This window comes from Martes martes, assembly GCF_963455335.1.
Source record: "Martes martes genome assembly, chromosome: 3".
In the NCBI taxonomy this organism is placed as follows: domain Eukaryota; kingdom Metazoa; phylum Chordata; class Mammalia; order Carnivora; family Mustelidae; genus Martes; species Martes martes.
In genome coordinates, this window is record NC_137890.1 from 29,842,043 (window position 1) to 29,861,889 (window position 19,847).

Sequence of the window (19,847 nt, forward strand, 5' to 3'; positions counted from 1 at the left end):
TTTTTTAGAAATTTTTTTTAATTTTCATCTTTACAGTCATATTCTATCCCTTCATCGTGTTTACCCATATATATAAACATATATATGTACATATATATGTACATATATATGTATATATATGTGCGTGTGTATATATATGTTTTTCTTTCTTTAGAATTTCCTTCTTTAAAATTTTAGGAGGCAGTCTCTTTCTTTTCTTTTCTTTCTTTAAAATTTTAGGAGGAAATTTCTTCTAAGAGACCAAAATATACCCAAAATCAAGTGGGTGGCTGTTCTATTCACCAGTCTGATATATATACATATATATATATTTTTTAATTTCTTTTTACCCCCTTTCATCTCCCCCCATTTTAGGGTATCTTCTGATTTGGTTAGAGTACATTTTTCTGGGGTCTTTGCCACCCTTTTAGAATTTTATTCTCTCATTCATATATTCTTATCTGGATAAAATGACAAGGTGGAAAAACTCACCACAAAAAAAAAAAAAGAAATAAGAGGCAGTGCCAAAGGCTAGGGACCTAATCAATATGGACATTCATAATATGTCAGATCTAGAGTTCAGAATGACGATTCTCAAGGTGCTAGCTAGGATCGAAAAAGGCATGGAAGATATTAGAGAAACCCTGTCTAGAGAAATAAAAGCCCTTTCTGGAGAAATAAAAGGACTAAAATCTAACCAAGCTGAAATCAAAAAAGCTATTAATCAGGGGCAATCAAAAATGGAGGCTCGTACTGCTAGGATAAATGAGGCAGAAGAGAAAATTAGTGATATAGAAGACCAAATGATGGAATAAAGAAGCTGAGCAAAAGAGAGACATACAACTACAGGACGATGAGGGGAGAACTCGGGAATAAGTGACACCATAAAATGAAACAATATTAGAATAATTGGGAACCCAGAAGAAGAAGAAAGAGAGAGGTGGGCAGAAGGTATATTGGAGCAAATTATTGTAGAGAATTTCCCTAATATGGCAAAGGGAACAAGCATCAAAATCCAGGAGGCACAGAGAACTGCCCTCAAAATAAATAAAAATAGGTCCACACCCCGTCATCTAATAGTAAAATTTACAAGTCTTAGTGACAGAGAAAATCCTGAAAGCAGCTCAGGACAAAAAGTCTGTAACATACAATGGTAAATATATTAGATTGGCAGCAGACTTATCCACAGAAACCTGGCAGGCAAGAAAGAACTGGCATGATATAGTCAGAGCACTAAATGAGAAAAACATGCAGCCAAGAATACTATATCCAGCTAGGCTGTCATTGAAAATAGAAGGAGAGACAAAATCTTCCAGGACAAACAAAACCTAAAAGAATTTGCAAATGCCAAACCAGCCCTACAGGAAATATTGAAAGGGGTCCTCTAAGCAAATAAGGAGCCTAAAAGTAACAGTTCAGAAAGGAACAGAGACAATAACAGTAACAGCCACCTTATAGGTCACACAATGGCACTAAATTCATATCTTTCAATAGTTACCCTGAATGTAAATGAGCTAAATGCCCCAATCAAAAGACACAGGGTATCAGAATGGATTAAAAAAAAAAAAAAGACCCATTGATATGCTGTCTACAAGAAACTCATTTTAGACCCAAAGACACCTCCAGATTTAAAGTGAGGGGGCAGGAAAAAATTTACCATGCTAATGGACATCAAAAGAAAGCTGGGGTGGCAATCCTTGTATCAGATAAATTAGATTTTAAGACAAAGATTACAATAAGAGATGAGGACAGACACTATATCATACTCAAAGGGTCTGCCCAACAAGAAGATATAACAATTTTAAATATCTATGCCCCTAACATGGGTATCAAAGAAACACATTGACAATAATACAATAATAGTAGGGGACTTCAACACCCCCCTCACTGAAACGGACAGATCATCTAAACAAAATATCAACAAGGAAATAAAGGCTCTAAATGACACACTGGACCAGATGGACATCACAGATATATTCAGAACATTCCATCCCAAAGCAACAGAATACACATTCTTCTCTACTGCACGTGGAACATTCTCCAGAATATATCACATCTTGGGTCACAAATCAGGTCTCAGCTGGTACCAAAAGACTGGGATCATTCCCTGCATATTTTCAGACCACAATGCTCTGAAGCTAGAACTCAATCACAAGAGGGAAGTTGGAAAGAACTCAAATACATGGAGGCTAAAGAGCATCCTACTAAAGAACAAATGGGTCAACCAGGAAATTAAAGAAGATTGAAAAAAATTCATGGAATCAAATGATAATGAAAACACAACTGTTCAAATGATAATGAAAACACAACTGTTCAAAATCTGTGGGACACAGCAAAGGCAGTCCTGAGAGGAAAGTATATAGTGATACAAGCCTTTCTCAAGAAACAAGAAAGGTCTCAAGTACACAACCTAACCCTGCACCTAAAGGAGCTGGAGAAAGAACAAAAAAGAAAGCCTAAACCCAGCAGAAGAAGAGAAATAATAAAGATCAGAGAAGAAATCAATGAAATAGAAACCAAAAAAAACAGTAGAATAAATCAACAAAACTAGAAGCTGGTTCTTTGGAAGAATTAATAAGATTGATAAACCCCTGGCCAGACTTAACAAAAAGAAAAGAGAAAGGACCCAAATAAATAAAATCACGAATGAAAGAGGAGAGATCACAACCAACACCAAAGAAATACAAACAATTATAAGAACATATTAGGAGCAACTATACACCAGCAAATTTGACAATCTGCAAGAAATGGATGCATTCCTAGAGATGTATAAACTACCAAAACTGTACCAGGAAGAAATAGAAAACCCGAACAAACCCATAACCAGTAAGGAGACTGAAGCAGGCATCAAAATCTCCCAAAAATAAGAGCTCAGAGCCAGACGGCTTCCCAGAGGAATTCTACCAAACATTTAAAGAAGAATTAATAGGTATTAATTTAATTAGTTTAATTCTGAAACTCTTCTGAAAAAATAGATATGGAAGGAAAACTTCCAAATTCACTTTATGAGGCCAGCATTACCTTGGTCCTAAAACCAGACAAAGACCCCATTAAAAAAGAGAATTACAGACCAATATCCTTGATAAACATGGATGCAAAAATTCTCACCAAAATACTAGCCAATAGGATCCAACAGTACATTAAAAGGATTATTCACCACGACCAAGTGGGATTTATTCCAGGGCTGCAAGTTTGGTTCAACATCGGCAAATCAATCAATGTGACACAATACATTAATAAAAGAAAGAACAAGAACCATATGATACTCTCAATAGATGCTGAAAAAACATTTGACAAAATACAGCATCCTTTCCTGATTAAAACTCTTCAAAGTATTAGGGATAGAGGGCACATACTTCAATATCATCAAAGCCATCTATGAAAAACACAGTGAATATCATTCTCAATGGAAAAAAACTGAGAGCTTTTCCGCTAAGGTCAGGAACACGGCAGGGATGTCCATTATCACCACTGCTATTCAACATAGTACTAGAAGTCCTAGCCTCAGCAATCAGACAATGAAAAGAAACTAAAGGCATCCAATCGGCAAAGAAGAAGCCAAACTATCACACTTTTCAGATGATACAATGCTTTATGTGGAAAACTCAAGACTCCACTCCAAATCTGCTAGAACTTGTACAGGAATTCAGTAAAGTGTCAGGATATAAAATCAATGCACAGAAATCAGTTGCATTTCTATACACCAATAGCAAGAAGAAAGAGAAATTAGTTGATCCCATTTACAATTGCACCCAAAACCACAAGATACCTAGGAATAAACCTAATGAAAGAGGCAAAGAATTGGTACTCAGAAATCTATAAAGTACTCATGAAAGGAATTGAGGAAGACACAAAGAAATGGAAAAATGTTCCATGTTCATGGATTGGAAGAACAAATATTGTGAAAATGTCTAGACTACCTAAAGCAGTCTATACGTTTAATGCAATCCTTATCAAAATACCATCCTTTTTTTTTTTTTTTTTTCAAAGAAATGGGACAAATAATCCTAAAATTTATATGGAACCAGAAAAGATCCCAAATAGCCAGTGGAATGTTGAAAAAGAAAGCCAAACTTGGTGGCATTACAATTCCAGACTTCAAGCTCTATTACAAGTTGTCATCATCAAGATAGTATGGTACTGGCACAAAAACAGACCCATAGATCAATGGAACAGAATAGAGAGCCCAGAAATAGACCCTCAACTCTATGGTCAAATAATCTTTGACAAAGCAGGAAACAATGTCCAATGGAAAAAAGACAGTCTCTTCAACAAATGTTGTTGGGAAAATTGGACAGCCACATGCAGAAAAATGAAACTGGACCATTTCCCGACACCACACACAAAAATAGACTCAAATGGGTGAAAGACTTCAATGTGAGACAGGAATCCAACAAAATCCTTGAGGAGAACACAGCTTCAACCTCAGCTGCAGCAATTTCTTGCTAGAAACATTGCCAAAGGCAAGGGAAGCAAGGGCAAAAATGAACTATTGGGATTTCACCAAGATCAAAAGCTTTTGCACAGCAAAGGAAACAGTCAACAAAACCAAAAGACAACTGACAGAATAGGAGAAGATATTTGCAAATGACATACCAGATAAAGGGCTGGTATCCAAAATCTATAAAGAACTTATCAAACTCAATACCCAAAGAACAAATAATCCAACCAAGAATGGGCAGAGGACATGAACAGACATTTCTGCAAAGAAGACATCCAGATGGCCAACAGACACATGAAAAAATGCTCCATATCACTCAGCATCAGGGAAATACAAATCAAAACCACAATGAGATACCGCTTCACACCAGTCATAATGGCTAAAATTAACAAGTCAGGAAATGACAGATGCTGGCAAGGATGTGGAAAAGGGGAACCCTCTTACACCGTTGGTGGGAATGCAAGCTGGTGCAGCCATTCTGGAAAACAGTATGAAGGTTCCTCAAAAAGTTGAAAATAGAGCTACCCTATGATCCAGCAATCACAGTAGTGGGTACTTACCCTAAAGATACAAATGTAGTGATCCGAAAGGGTACATGCACCCGAATGCTTAGAACAGCAATGTCCACCTTAGCCAAACTATAGAAAGAACCTAGATGTCCATCAATAGATGAATGGATAAAGAAGACGTGGCATATATACATATATATGTGTGTGTGTGCATATATATATATATATATATATATATATGATGGAATACTATGCCGCCATCAAAAGAAATGAAATCTTGCCATTTGCAATGACATGGATAGAACTAGAGGGTATTATGTTGAGCAAAATAAGTCAATCAGAGAAAGACAGTTATCATATGATCTCCCTGATAAGAGGAATTTGAGAGGCAAATTGGGGTTTTGTGGGGTAGGGAAGGAAAAAATGAAACAAGATGGGACTGGGGAGGGAGACAAACCATAAGAGAATCTTAATTTCACAAAGCAAACTGAGGGTTGCTGGGAGGAGGGTGGTACGTAGAGGGTGGTTGGGTTATGGACATTGGGGAGGGTACGTACTATGGTGAGTACTGTGAAGTGTGTAAGCCTGATGATTCACAAACCTGTACCCCTGGGGCTAATAATACATTATATGTTAATTTAAAAAATTAAAAATTAAAAAAAAATTTTTTTAAATGGACAAACACAGTAAGGGGAAAGAGGTCAGTATGATGGTTGAGGGGGTGCTTAAGAGGGATGTGCTACTCAATTTAGACTCATTCCAGACCCTTCTATAGGCTACACTTGAGCCCAGTGATATACTGTTGCCTTAGACAGGATGCATTCAGAGACTGCGAGGGAGACAAGCCTGCTACAGAAAAGGTCCTCTATGCCTGCAGCTGAATGGAGCTGGGATAGTTGGAAATAGACCAAAACATTAAATTCATTAATGGACTAGTGTTTTCTCCCTACTGTCACACTCATACCTACTGACCATCTCAGAATAATTACATGTTGTGTAAACACAATTCTAATAAGTTGTTTTAAAAATACTTATTTTGAATAATGATAATCATCATCAACATCATCTTTTGAAGATGGTAGGAGTTGATAAGGAAAAACATGGAGAATATGTAGAAGTAGAAAAATGTTTAAAAACACTTGTAAAACTGATTTTTATTGTTTTTAATGTCTACCAAATTTATTAAACAACTATATGGAGTGGATATCAATATAACACTGCCCTTGGGGCCTATTTTATGAAATTACTTTTCTGTGAGCTACTTTATTGGAACACATATACACCACTTCTTACACTTCATTCAAGAAATTATCTGAGATAGGATAGAGAGGATTCCATTTTACACCAAATTTCTCTCCATCAGGTGTCATAACTGAGCACCACAAACTAGGATTTGGAACAAAAAACCTTGGAATTGGGAATCAAAAATTAATATCATGGTAAAATTTCCCAAGTCAAGGCCAGAAACCTGAATCAGGATGTCCAGCAGAATGAAAAGTGTAAATAGAGAGGAAAATAGTCAGGAAAGGCAACAGTAGATTCAGAGCCTAAAATAGAGTAAAAGTCCAAGCAAGCATTCATAATCACATGACTTCTAGATCAGAATACCAGAACAACATATAAATGCCAGTGTTTTATTAAGAAGGTCTTTGGACTCTCATTTGTTACAGAGGATTCTAAGACTAAGGATTCTAGGTGAGAGATGGTTGTGAGGCAGGTCTAGGACAATAGACTACCATCCCATTTTCAGACACAGGCTAGCTAGTCAGCTCTGAAATAGTCTAGTTAATGAAATCAAAATTTAAATAAAAACACTTCTAAGCATTTTATGAAAGCATACTTAAAAAGTATTTAGTAAAATCTTGTTTCTGCTTGACCCAATCTTACCTGCCACCACTCTACAACATGAGTCCACTACACTTACATTGCCCAAACATGCCTTGTACCCCTCCTACCTCCTACCTATCCTTTTTGCTAGCTCTTCCCATAATCTGATAATGTCTTTTACCATACCCCCATTTACACAAGCATTCCCCATCCAATAAGACCAACTCAAATCCCACATCTCTCATGAGGTCTTTTTTATTCATCCCAACTTAAAATGATTTTTCTTGCCTCTTAACTCTCATATCAGTTGTTGGACCCTTCACATAGATTGTCTTGCAATATGAATTTTATTTTCCTGTTCCTATCTAGCTCTTTGAGGAGGCAATGACTATATCTTATCACCTCTGGATCCCTATTGTACATTAAAGTACTAAATTAATATTTACTGAATGGAACTTGAAGACAGAGGCCTTGTTTTAGAATATGTATCTCCGTATTTCTCCAGCCCCAGCACATGCCTTGCTATAAAACCAAAGAATTCAAAATGGTATTGAGTACTGGCTCTGATTGCTTAAAACAGAAAACACATATTTAATTTTCTTTCTTTTTTTTTTCTTTTTCATTTCTCTTTTTTCTTCCTTTCTTTTTCCTTTTTTTTTTTTTTTTTGCCAGACATTTCATCTATTCCAAAGCAACATTTTATTGCTAGAATCCGGAAATTCTCTAACAAATGGAATTAGACCAAAACTACAGTACTACAGAGGAAAAAGTCCAAATCACATTCTAGTGATATTATTTCTTTATCTTCTAAGTCAGACATAATCATTATTTAAAAATTAGAAACTGGAGAAATACAAAGAGAAAAATACATACATATATACACACATATTTCAAATCACTTATAATCCTACTAGCCAGAGATAGCCACTATTAATATTTTGATGCCTAATCCCTCCTCACTAGAATTACTTTACACTGCTTATATCCCTACATCATTCTAAATAAAATTACCCTACCTATTACCCTTCTACCATATGAAATTTACAACCCCAGGCCATCACCCCAGCTGTAGATAAATGTCTCTCTAATGGAAATAATCAACAGTTTGTCCAGAAACAAATCTAGTCCATTTAGCCAAGCAATAGGCTCTATCCTGAGAATTTAAACTAAAAACAGTTAACAGTAGGGTCTGAAACCAAAAGGTTGTGAATTAGAGACACCATACTGGACCATGGGCAAATTAAATTTACAAGGAGCAGATTAATGAATATACCAGTTAAAGTGGAACAGAAAGAAGCTGGGAAGCACAGTGAGGCTGAGTCATGTTCAAGGGGAATTGGAAGGAAGGCTCTGAACTCTGATCACCTAGAGCCTTCTTAAACTAAGAACTACCTCTCACCCTAGACTCCATCATGATGTCAGCTATGTAAGAAGGCCAGGGACTCCTGGATAACCAGTGGATTTTCTTTAAAATTTCTTATGTAGCCCATCAGTGAGATCTCTTTTGTTAGGCTAGCTTGAATTTTTTAAGAGCCAAATGAAGGGCTTTCCTAGATTTTTTCATTAATATGTATATTTTTTCAAAACAATATATATGCTGCTTAAAGCTAGTTCTTGACACAGTGATATGCTATATTGATGTACATATTCATTACAAATGGCTTCATGACGTTTTGTTGTCTCATAATCCATTTAACCTATACTCTATCGTTGGATATTGGATATTGTTTCCAATTTTGCCCTGATATAAATTATCCCTCAGTCAGTACTCTTGGTATAAATTGTGTTTTCCAGTTACAATAATATGCTATTCGTGTGATGTAACTTACAAACAGGGTCATTAAAATTCTATTCTTGAAGTTCTATGCTGTCAAATACACATAAAAATAAGCAAGTTATATTTGGAAACAGTATTATTGCTATTGAATTCTCTAAGTAGTATTCTAAAACAGGAATTCTTAAGGTGAGAATTCAGGAATAGGCTTCAGGGGATTTATGATCCCTAAAATTACATGCAAACATTTGTGTTCATGTATATATTTGCATTTTACCTTAAGCCAGTCCATAGCTTTAACAAATTATCAATATATGAATACAGTGAACTATGATTATATAAATCCAAATTAAATTAACATAATATATCTAATATACTCAACACTATACCTAACACATATTAACCTTAAGTCAATATTAATTAGTATAATTAATAACAGTTGTGCATACCAGATATTCAGTTACCTTCTATGGTTTTCTAACTGCTATCCCCAGATGACAATCATCAACTATATATCCACTAAAATGATGGATATGAAATGGACATGAAATAAGTCCACTGAAATGGTGATTTTTATATACCCACAAATTAAGCGAAACTTGCTGATCTATGCCTAGATTCATATTATGCAACTGTTAACATTCTTATTACTCGTGAAAAGAAAGTAATTTATTTTCTGCTTGATAAGGTAGGTGATAGGAGAGCAAACCAAATGATGTGAACAGCACTGATTTTCCCATCTATTTGAGGTTTATCAAATAAAGCTGTCAGTGTATTTTCTTTAGAACTCACTGCAGCTCTACTTAACCTAAAGTCTTTATTAGTTTGCTTATGGTCTTTCCCTTTCTCTTAAAAGAGAATATATGTCACCAAGATAAAATAATCACCTGTAAAAATTTTGATTTTTTTAATACAGTATGAGCTTAAATCACCTGAATAAATTCACCTGTTTATGTATATAGCTTCACATGACATTTTTAATGATGTTATTGATAACGACTTTTCCCAAAGCTGAATTACAGTTTCTGTTTGATGAACATAATATTTGATCACTTCATTTTTAAATGTTCTCATATATCTTATAGTGTATGGCCTACAATTTCATTCTGGATTACTGTTACAACCAAAACTGTACAACCAATTCACAGAGAAAGTGAAATTTCCCTCTGTGAGCTCCAAGGGACAGTCTTATTTACCTGTCAAGTTTCCCTACTAAGAAATGCTATGGAATGTTTACTTAATGACTATATAGTGATCATGATGAGGGCAGAGGCACATAATTACATTTCCTTTTCAAAACATGAACAAAGAACTCAAAACTAATCTCAGTTCCCCATCCATAAAATGATATGAATACCTACTTCACAGATATGTTTAATTATTAAAAGAAAAAGAATGACAGAGAACTATTAAAACAAGGGGAAAATAGTGGCTTAGAAGGAAAGAGCAATATCTTTCTTTTTCAACAATGAAAATTAAGTTTAAGATGCCAGTGAAAAATTTAAAAATCCAAATACTGTTAGAAAAATAAGGGAATTATTTTTAAAACATGTCTTACAGAAAAGCAGCTAATAACAGAATAATAAATAAAGTCACCTAGGGAAATTAGTGCCTGGTGATTCTAAGAAAGTCTGATTAGAATACATTTATTACTGTTGTTGTTATTATTATTATTATTATCTTGATATGATACTATACCCATTTTAGAAATATCCATATTTTTAAACAACACAAAATCTTGTTTTGTAGAGAATCATGATAATTTGGAAGGAATGCCCTCTTAGTCAAGCTGAGGATGTATGACGTCATCTTTCTCTTTATTTAACTCTGACAGGCTCTGGGCACTAGAGGCCACTGTGAAAGTCACAGAATGAAGATTTGTGAAAGTCAGTTTCTGTATCACCGAAGCAATGCCTGATCCAGGTGGTGCATGCTTGGAGCATTGCCAGCACTGTTTATAATAAATTGTACCTATTCATAAAGAAATGGATTTACAGGCTATCACCCCAATAGTATATTCTAATATAAAATCCCTTTTAGTTTATCATTTTTGAGTGAGTGGCCATGTCTTATTTCTCAAAAACAAATGACAAATTCATAGCAATAGAAACATAATCCATTATACTCCAACATACACATAAAGTAGACATTATTTTTCTAAATCACACCTTTTGCACTTTTTACCATTACCAATCTGTGAACTTTAGAATTAATTAGCACTTAGAAATCACAGCAAATTTTTCTTCATCTAAAAATAGTCAAGACTAGCAGGAAAATAATTGTTATGTCAAATAAGAGGACTTTTTTTTATATAAAGATATGTTGATTGGTAGTTGATTTTACCATTTTTTTCTTTCTTATATCTCATTAAATTGGACTCAAAATACAGTATTTCAAATTAACCTAACCAGAATGGGTTGCCCATACTTCACCATATAACATCCACCTAAAGGATAAAATTAAGGCACATTAATAGTAACAACCTATATTTCTACTGACTTTGTCCCCCAAGCCACAACTTTGGGATCCCCAGATTCTCTCAAAATCCCTCCAGTTTTACCTGGGAGTCTCCAGGAGCAAATGTATTGTCTCCACTATCTGCAAAAGAGAAGCCACAGACACTAATATATCTGTAGGATCCAGTCTTAGTAATGCTAAATATGTAGAGCTTTCTGGAAACTTCTAAGTGCTAAAGCCATGCTGTGTTCCCTCCAGAAAAGGGAGAATGCATCTCTTTCTTTTTGACTTTGTGCCCAGAGACCAAAGTAGAGTTGCTTGGTGTCCTCATGTCTCAGAGACTGTGGACACTACAATTCTCAACTCCTATTCCTGCAAGACTTATGTGACCCTGGACCAGAGCTGAGAGGCTGACAAGGTGAGACCCATAAAATTGGGTCCCTTTTGATCCCTGATGTTAGGCCAAATCTTCCCTTCTTGACCTTTCCTTCTTAGGCATGAATTCTTTCCCAGGAGGCTTCATTTAGTCATATAAATAAATGACTGGAGGGCCCATGCCCCATTCCACCCAACGCACACCCCACCCCAGCAAGCCACACATGTTTGAACCCTAGAAGAAAATACAGCTTAGACTATAACGAGGTTCCCCCAGTATTCTCAGAAAAAAAAAAAAATCTAATGTAAATTTGGCAGCCATCCTTACTTATTGTTATATACCCTGTGTAAGATAAAAGACTAAAAATGGTCTCACAAATTGAGATCACAGAAGACAAAATGACCTTTTCACAATGATTTGGAGAAATTCCTTTGCTTATATTATTTAGCACATCAGGGCAAGGTATATTTACCTATTTATAGATGTTCTCTTAAAAGATGGACCTCAAGAGAGGGAGGATTGCTACATATAATGCAAAAATCCAAGTCACCTAAGTTAGTATTAGAGGACAAAATAACACATAATGGCCCAGTATTCAAACAGAAATAGAGTGAACTGCTTTGAATGGCACAAATATTTACTGTTCCTTTTCCCTCTTTCTTTGTAACACCAAAAATCAAGAGTTGTCTTTTCTCTAAAACTAGATGGCTTTATACTGACATTATCTTTTTTTTTCCTATAGTATACTCTATATGTCTCTTTATTTGCAGAAATTTATTATTTTTCTGCTAGAAAAATTCATATTGAAATCTGGGTAATTTAGGATTTTTGACACATGCTTTGCCCCACTGACATTGGGAAAACCTACAAAGATTATACTCTACATTAACAAACTAAAAAAAATTTATAATCTTATAAATAGATGCATGGGAGAAAATCCATTCTTGATATAAGTTTCAGCAACATAAGGAGAACTTTCTCAAACTGCTAAGAAACATCTATGAGAAACCTACTGCTAATATCATACCTAATGAAAGAATACTTTCTCCTTAAGGTCATGACCAAGGGAAGGATATCCATTTTCAGCTCTTCAATCCAGCATTATATTGAGGATACTAACCCATGAAAAGGGCAAGAAAAAGATATTTTAAATCCTCTACACTGGAAAAAAGACTATCTTTATTCAGAGATGTCAATCATTTATGTAGAAAATCCTATGGAACAAAAAAAGGCTATTAAAACTAATAAGTGAGTTTGGCAAGGTTGTGGATATAAGATTGACATAGAAAAAAATCACTTTTAGGGGCACTTGGGTGGCACAGTCCGTTAAGTGTTTGCCTTTAGGTCAGGTGATGATCCTGGGATCCTGGGATTGAGCCCCTGCATCAGGCTCCCTTCTCAGTGGGGAGTCTGCTTCTCCCTCTCCCTCTGTGTGTGCACACACTCTTTCTCTCTCAAATAAACAAAATATTTTTAAACATCACTTTTATTTCTATATTCCAGCAACAATCAGAAATTAAAATTGAAAAACCAATACCATTTATAACATAAACATAAAAAATATTTTGGAGATAAATCTGGCAAAAGATGTGCAAGACTTGGACATTGAAAACTATAGAACACAGTCAGAAAAATTAAGAAAGACCTAAATAAATTGAGAAATATACATGTTCATAGGTTGAAAAACTCAATATCGTTAAAATTTTTGTTTTCCCCCAGATTGATCTATAGATTCAACACAATTCCAATCAAAAAAGGGAGATTTTGTGTAGAAATTAACGAGGTTCTAAAACTCATATGGAAAAGCCAAAATACTTAGAATAGCTAAAATAACTTTGAAAAAGTTGGGGAACTAGTGTCATACTTTAATATTTATGATAAAGCTACAGATATCAAGACAGTGATACTGATGTGAAGATACAAATCGATCAATAGTACAGAATAGGGATTCCAAAAGTAGACCTAGACATATAGGGACATGTGACTTTTTAAAAAAATATTTTACTTATTTATTTGAGAGAAAGAGAAAGTGACAGACAGAGCAAAGCAGAGGGGGAGGGGCAGAGGGAGAAGGTGAAGTAGACTCCCCACTAGGCAGCGAGCCTAATGAGGGGCTCAGTCCTAGGACCCTGGGATCATGACCTGAGCTGAAAGCAGATGCTTAATGGACTGAGCCACCTAGGCACACTGGCATGTGACTTTTTTAACAGATGTGCTCAGGCAATTCAATAAGAAAGGACAGTCTTTTCAATAAATGGTGCTAGAATAATTCGGTCAATACATTAACAAATTGAACTTCGATCCATATCTCATACCATATATACAAATTACCTAACTTTTTTTTGTTTTAATTCTGATTTAGTGTACAAAGAGTGTTATGTTAGTTTCAGGTGTACAATACAGTGATTCAACAGTTCCTTATATTTACTCAGTGTGAATCAGGATAAGTATGCTCTTAATCCCCTTCAGTTCTTTCACCCATCTCCCCATCTGCTAACCATCTGTTCTCTATAATTAAGAATCTGTTTTTTGAATGAACTATTGGGACTTCATCAAGATCAAAAGCTTTTGCACAGCAAAGGAAACAGTTAACAAAACCAAAAGACAACTGACAGAATGGGAGAAGATACTTGCAAACGACATATCAGATAAAGAACTAGTATCCAAAATCTATAAAGAACTTATCAAACTCAACACCCAAAGAACAAATAATCCAATCAAGAAGTAGAATGGCCAAAATTAGCAAGACAGGAAACAACGTGTGTTGGAGAGGATGTGGAGAAAGGGGAACCCTCTTACACTGTTGGTGGGAATGCAAACTGGTGCAGCCACTTTGGAGAACAGTATGGAGATTCCTCAGGAAATTAAAAATAGAGCTTCCCTATGACCCTGCAATTGCACTACTGGGTATTTACCCCAAAGATACAGATGTAGTGAAAAGAAGGGCCATCTGTACCCCAATGTTTATAGCAGCAATGGCCACGGTCGCCAAACTGTGGAAAGAACCAAGATGCCCTTCAACGGATGAATGGATAAGGAAGATGTGGTCCATATACACTATGGAGTATTATGCCTCCATCAGAAAGGACGAATACCCAACTTTTGTAGCAACATGGACAGGACTGGAAGAGATTATGCTGAGTGAAATAAGTCAAACAGAGAGAGTCAAGTATCATATGGTTTCACTTATTTGTGGAGCATAACAAATAATATAGAGGACAAGGGTAGATGGAGAGGAAAAGGGAGTTGAGGGAAATTGGAAGGGGAGGTGAACCATGAGAGACTACAGACCTGAAAAACAACCTGAGCGTTTTGAAGGGGCAGGGGGTGGGAGGTTGGGGGAACCAGGTGGTGGGTATTAGGGAGGGCAAGAATTGCATGGAGCACTGGGTGTGGTGAAAAAACAATGAATACTGTTATGCTGAAAATAAATTTTAAAAAAAATTAAAAAAAAAAAAAAAAGAATGGGCAGAGGACATGAACACACATTTCTGCAAAGAAGACATCCAGATGGCCAACAGACACATGAAAAAGTGCTCCACATCACTCGGCATCAGGGAAATACAAATCAAAACCACAATGAGATACCACCTTACACCAGTCAGAAAGGCTAAAATTAACAAGTCAGGAAATGACAGATGCTGGTGAGGATGTGGAGAAAGGGGAATCCTCTTACACCATTGGTGGGAATGCAAGCTGGTGCAACCACTCTGGAAAACAGCATGGAGGTTCCTTAAAAAGTTGAAAATAGAGCTACCCTATGACCAAGCAATCACAGTAGTGGGTATTTACCCTAAAGATACAAATGTAGTGATCCGAAGGGGCACATGCACCTGAATGTTTATAGCAGCATTGTCCACAATAGCCAAACTATGGAAAGAACCTAGATGTCCATCAATAGATGAATAGATCAAGAAGAGGTGGTATATATACACAATGGAATACTATGCAGCCATCAAAAGAAATGAAATCTTGCCATTTGCGATGATGTGGATGGAACTAGAGGGTATTAAGCTGAGCGAAATAAGTCAATCAGAGAAAGACAATTATCATATGATCTCCCTGATATGAGGAAGTTGAGATGCAATGTGGGGGGGTTGGGGGTTAGGAAAAGAATAAATGAAACAAGATGGGATCAGGAGGGAGACAAACCACACGAGACTCTTAATGGCCCAAAACAAACTGAGGGTGGCCAGGGGGAGGGAAGTAGGGAGAGGGTGGTGGGGTTATGGACATTGGGGAAGGTATGTGCTATGGTGAGTGCTGTGAAGTGTGTAAACCTGGTGATTCACAGACCTGTACTCCTGGGGCTAATAATACATTATATGTTAATTATAAAATAAAAAAAGAATCTGTTTTTTGGGTTTTCTCCTTTTTCCCCCTTTGTTTGCTGTTTTATTTCTTAAATTCCACATATGAGTGAAATCATATGGTATTTGACTTTCTCTGACTTGCTAATTTCACTTAGCATTATACTCCCTAGATCCATCCATGTTGTTGCAAATGGCAACATTTTTATGGCTGAATAATATTCTATTGTATATATCTTCGTTGTTCATCTTTTTCATTCATTTCTTGATAGACACTCAGGCTGCTTCCATAGTTTGGCTATTGTAAATATTGCTGCAATAAACATGGTAAGATATCTCTTCACTCTTATCAGAAGGGCTAAAATAAAAAAACTCAAGAAACAACAAGTGTTGGTGAGGAAATGGAGAAAAAGGAACCCTCATGCACTGTTGGTGGGAATGCAGACTGGTGCAGTCACTGTGGAAGACAGTATTGAGGCTCTTCAAAAAGTTAAAAATAAAAAAAATTTTTAAAAAAGTTAAAAATAGAATTACCATATGATTCAGTAATGCCACTACTGGATTTTTACTCAAAGAAGACAAAAAACACTAATTTGAAGGCATATATGCACCCCTGTTTTTTGAAACAAATTATTTTTAAATGCACCAAAGACCTAAATGTAAAATCTACAGCTATAAAACATCTAGACAAAAGCATAGGAGAAAATACTTGGTTCCTTGGCTTAGGCAAAGGTATCCTAGCTACACCACCAAAAATACAATTAATAAAAGAAAAAAAAATAAATTGGCTTTGTCAATTTTTTTAACTTCTGCTATTAGGCACAGCTAAGAGAAAAAAGCCTCATACTTGGAGAAAACATGAAGAGTATTTTTTAAGGCCTCAAAATTCAATAGTAAAAAACAAATATAATCATCTTAAATTGATCAGAATATTTGAGCTGATACTTCACTAAAGAAGATACATGCAAAAATGCTCAACATTTAGTCATTAGAGAAGTGCAAATTAAAGCCACAATGAGATGTCACTACACAGCTATTAGGATGGCTAAAATTAAGAAGGCTGACTATACCACTAATGTAACATTGCATGTCAAATATGCTCAAATATTGCAAGGATGTGGATGGAGCTAGAACGTATTATGCTAAACAAAATAAGTCAGTCAGAGAAAAACAAATACCATACGATTTCACTCACATTTAATTTAAGATATTTAAGAAATGAAACAGATAGGCATAGGGTGGGGGAAGAGAAAGGCAAACCATAAAACAGACTCTTAACTATAGAGAATAAACTGAGGGTCGATGGAGGGGGGCAGGCAGGGGATGGGCTAAATGGGTGAGGGGTGTTAAGGAGGGTGCTTATTGTGATGACCATTGGGTGTTGTATGTAAGTTATGAATCATTAAATTCTCCTGAAACTAATATTACACTACATGTTAACTAACCGGAATTTAAATTAAAAACCTGAGACAAACAATTTTTCAAAATTTTTACGTGATGAAAAAACTTAAAAAAAAAGACTGACTATACCAAATATCGGCAAGAACATGGAGCACCTACAACACTTTCTCAATGCTAATGGGAATGTAAAATAAAAGAATTACCTTGGCAGTTTTTGAAAAATTAAGTATAGACCTAACATATGGTCTCATCATTTATACCTATATATTTGCCTACAGAAATGAAAGTACATGTCCACACAAAGATTTATATAGGGATGTTCACAGTGGCTTTATTATAATGACCTAAACTTGAAATAACCCAAGTTATTATAAATAACCCAATACATATAAATGTGTAAATAACCCAAGTCCATTAATAGGTAAATGGATAAATAAATTGTAGCATATACACATAATGGAATTTTACTCAGCATAAAAATGAATGAGCTACTGATTGAAACACAGAGTAACATAGATGAATCCAAGATAGTTATGCTAAGTGAAAGAAGATAGACAAAAAAGAGTAAGCACTACATAATTCCTTTTATATTACATTTGAAACATAAAAACTAATCCTTAGTAACAGAAAATAGATCAAAGATTTCTTGGAGACATGGGGTAGGCAAGACAGAGAGAAATAAGGGATTACAAAAAAATTTTGAGGTATAATGGATGTGCTCACTATCATGATTATGGTGATAGTTTTGCATGTAAATAAATAAGTTAAAATGTCATTTTATACTTTAAATATATGCAGCTTATTGTATGTCAGTTATACTTCCATAATGCTATTAAAAACAAAACAAAATATAAAACATGCTTTCCACAGCCTGTAGAATAGGAAATAACACTTGAGGTTTCCAACCTGGCATCAATATTAAGAATTACTAACAAACTGCACCCAAAACCATAAGATACCTAGGAATAAACCTAACCAAAGAGGCAAAGAATCTATACTCAGAAAACTATAAAGTACTCATGAAAGAAATTGAGGAAGACACAAGGAAATGGAAAAATGTTCCATGCTCCTGATTGGAAGAATAAATATTGTGAAAATGTCTATACTACCTAAGAAATAACATGGAGGACAAGGGGAGATGGAGAGGAGAAGGGAGTTGAGGGAAATTGGAAGGGGAGGTGAACCATGAGAGACTACAGACTCTGAAAAACAACCTGAGGGTTTTGAAGGGGCAGGGGGTGGGAGGTTGGGGGAACCAGGTGGTGGGTATTAGGGAGGGCAAGAATTTCATGGAGCACTGGGTGTGGTGCAAAAACAATGAATACTGTTACGCTGAAAAGAAATAAAAAATTTTTAAAAAAATAAAAATAAAAATAAATTTTTTTAAAAAGAGTATATCTAAAAATAAATAAGTAAATAAATAAATGTCTATGCTACCTAAAGCAATCTACACATTTAATGCAATCCCTATCAAAATCCCACCCATTTTTTTCAAAGAAGTGGAACAAATAATCCTAAAATTTATATGGAACCAGAAAAGACCTTGAATAGCCAAAGGAATATTGAGAAAGAAAGCCAAAGTTGGTGGCATCACAATTCCGGACTTTAAGCTCTATTACAAAGCTGTCATCATCAAGACAGTATGGCACTGGCACAAAAACAGACACATAGATCAATGGAACAGAATAGAGAGCCCAGAAATAGACCCTCAACTCTATGGTCAAATAATCTTCAACAAAGCAGGAAAGAATGTCCAATGGAAAAAAGACAGTCTCTTCAACAAATGTTGTTGGGAAAATTGGACAGCCACGTGCAGAAAAATGAAATTGGACCATTTCCTGACACCACACACAAAAATAGACTCAAAATGGATGAAGGACCTCAATGTGAGAAAGGAATCCATCAAAATCCTTGAGGAGAACACAGGCAGCAACCTCTTTGACCTCAGCTGCAGCAACTTCTTCCTGGGAACATCGCCAAAGGCAAGGGAAGCAAGGGCAAAAATGAACTATTGGGATTTCATCAAGATCAAAAGCTTTTGCACAGCAGAGGAAACAGTTAACAAAATCAAAAGACAACTAACAGAATGGGAGAAGATATTTGCAAACGACATATCAGATAAAGGGCTAGTATCCAAAATCTATAAAGAGTTTAGCAAACTCAATACCCAAAGAACAAATAATCCAATCAAGAAATGGGCAGAGGACATGAACACACATTTCTGCAAAGAAGACATCCAGATGGCCAACAGACACATGAAAAAGTGCTCCACATCACTCGGCATCAGGGAAATACAAATCAAAACCACAATGAGATACCACATCATACCAGTCATAATAGCTAAAATTAACAAGTCAGGAAATGACAGATGGTGGCGAGGATGCAGAGAAAGGGGAACCCTCCTATACCATTGGTGGGAATGCAAGCTGGTGCAACCACTCTGGAAAACAGCATGGAGGTTCCTCAAAAAAGTTGAAAATACAGCTACACTATGACCCAGCAATTGCACTACTGGGTATTTACCCTAAAGATAAAAATGTAGTGACCCGAAGGGGCACGTGCACCCAAATGTTTATAGCAGCAATGTCCACAATAGCCAAACTATGGAAAGAACCTAGATGTCCATCAACAGATGAATGGATAAAGAAGATGTGGTATATATATATGTGTATATATATATACACACACACACATATATATACACACAATGGAATACTATGCAGCCATCAAATGAAATGAAATCTTGCCATTTGCGACGATGTGGATGGAACTA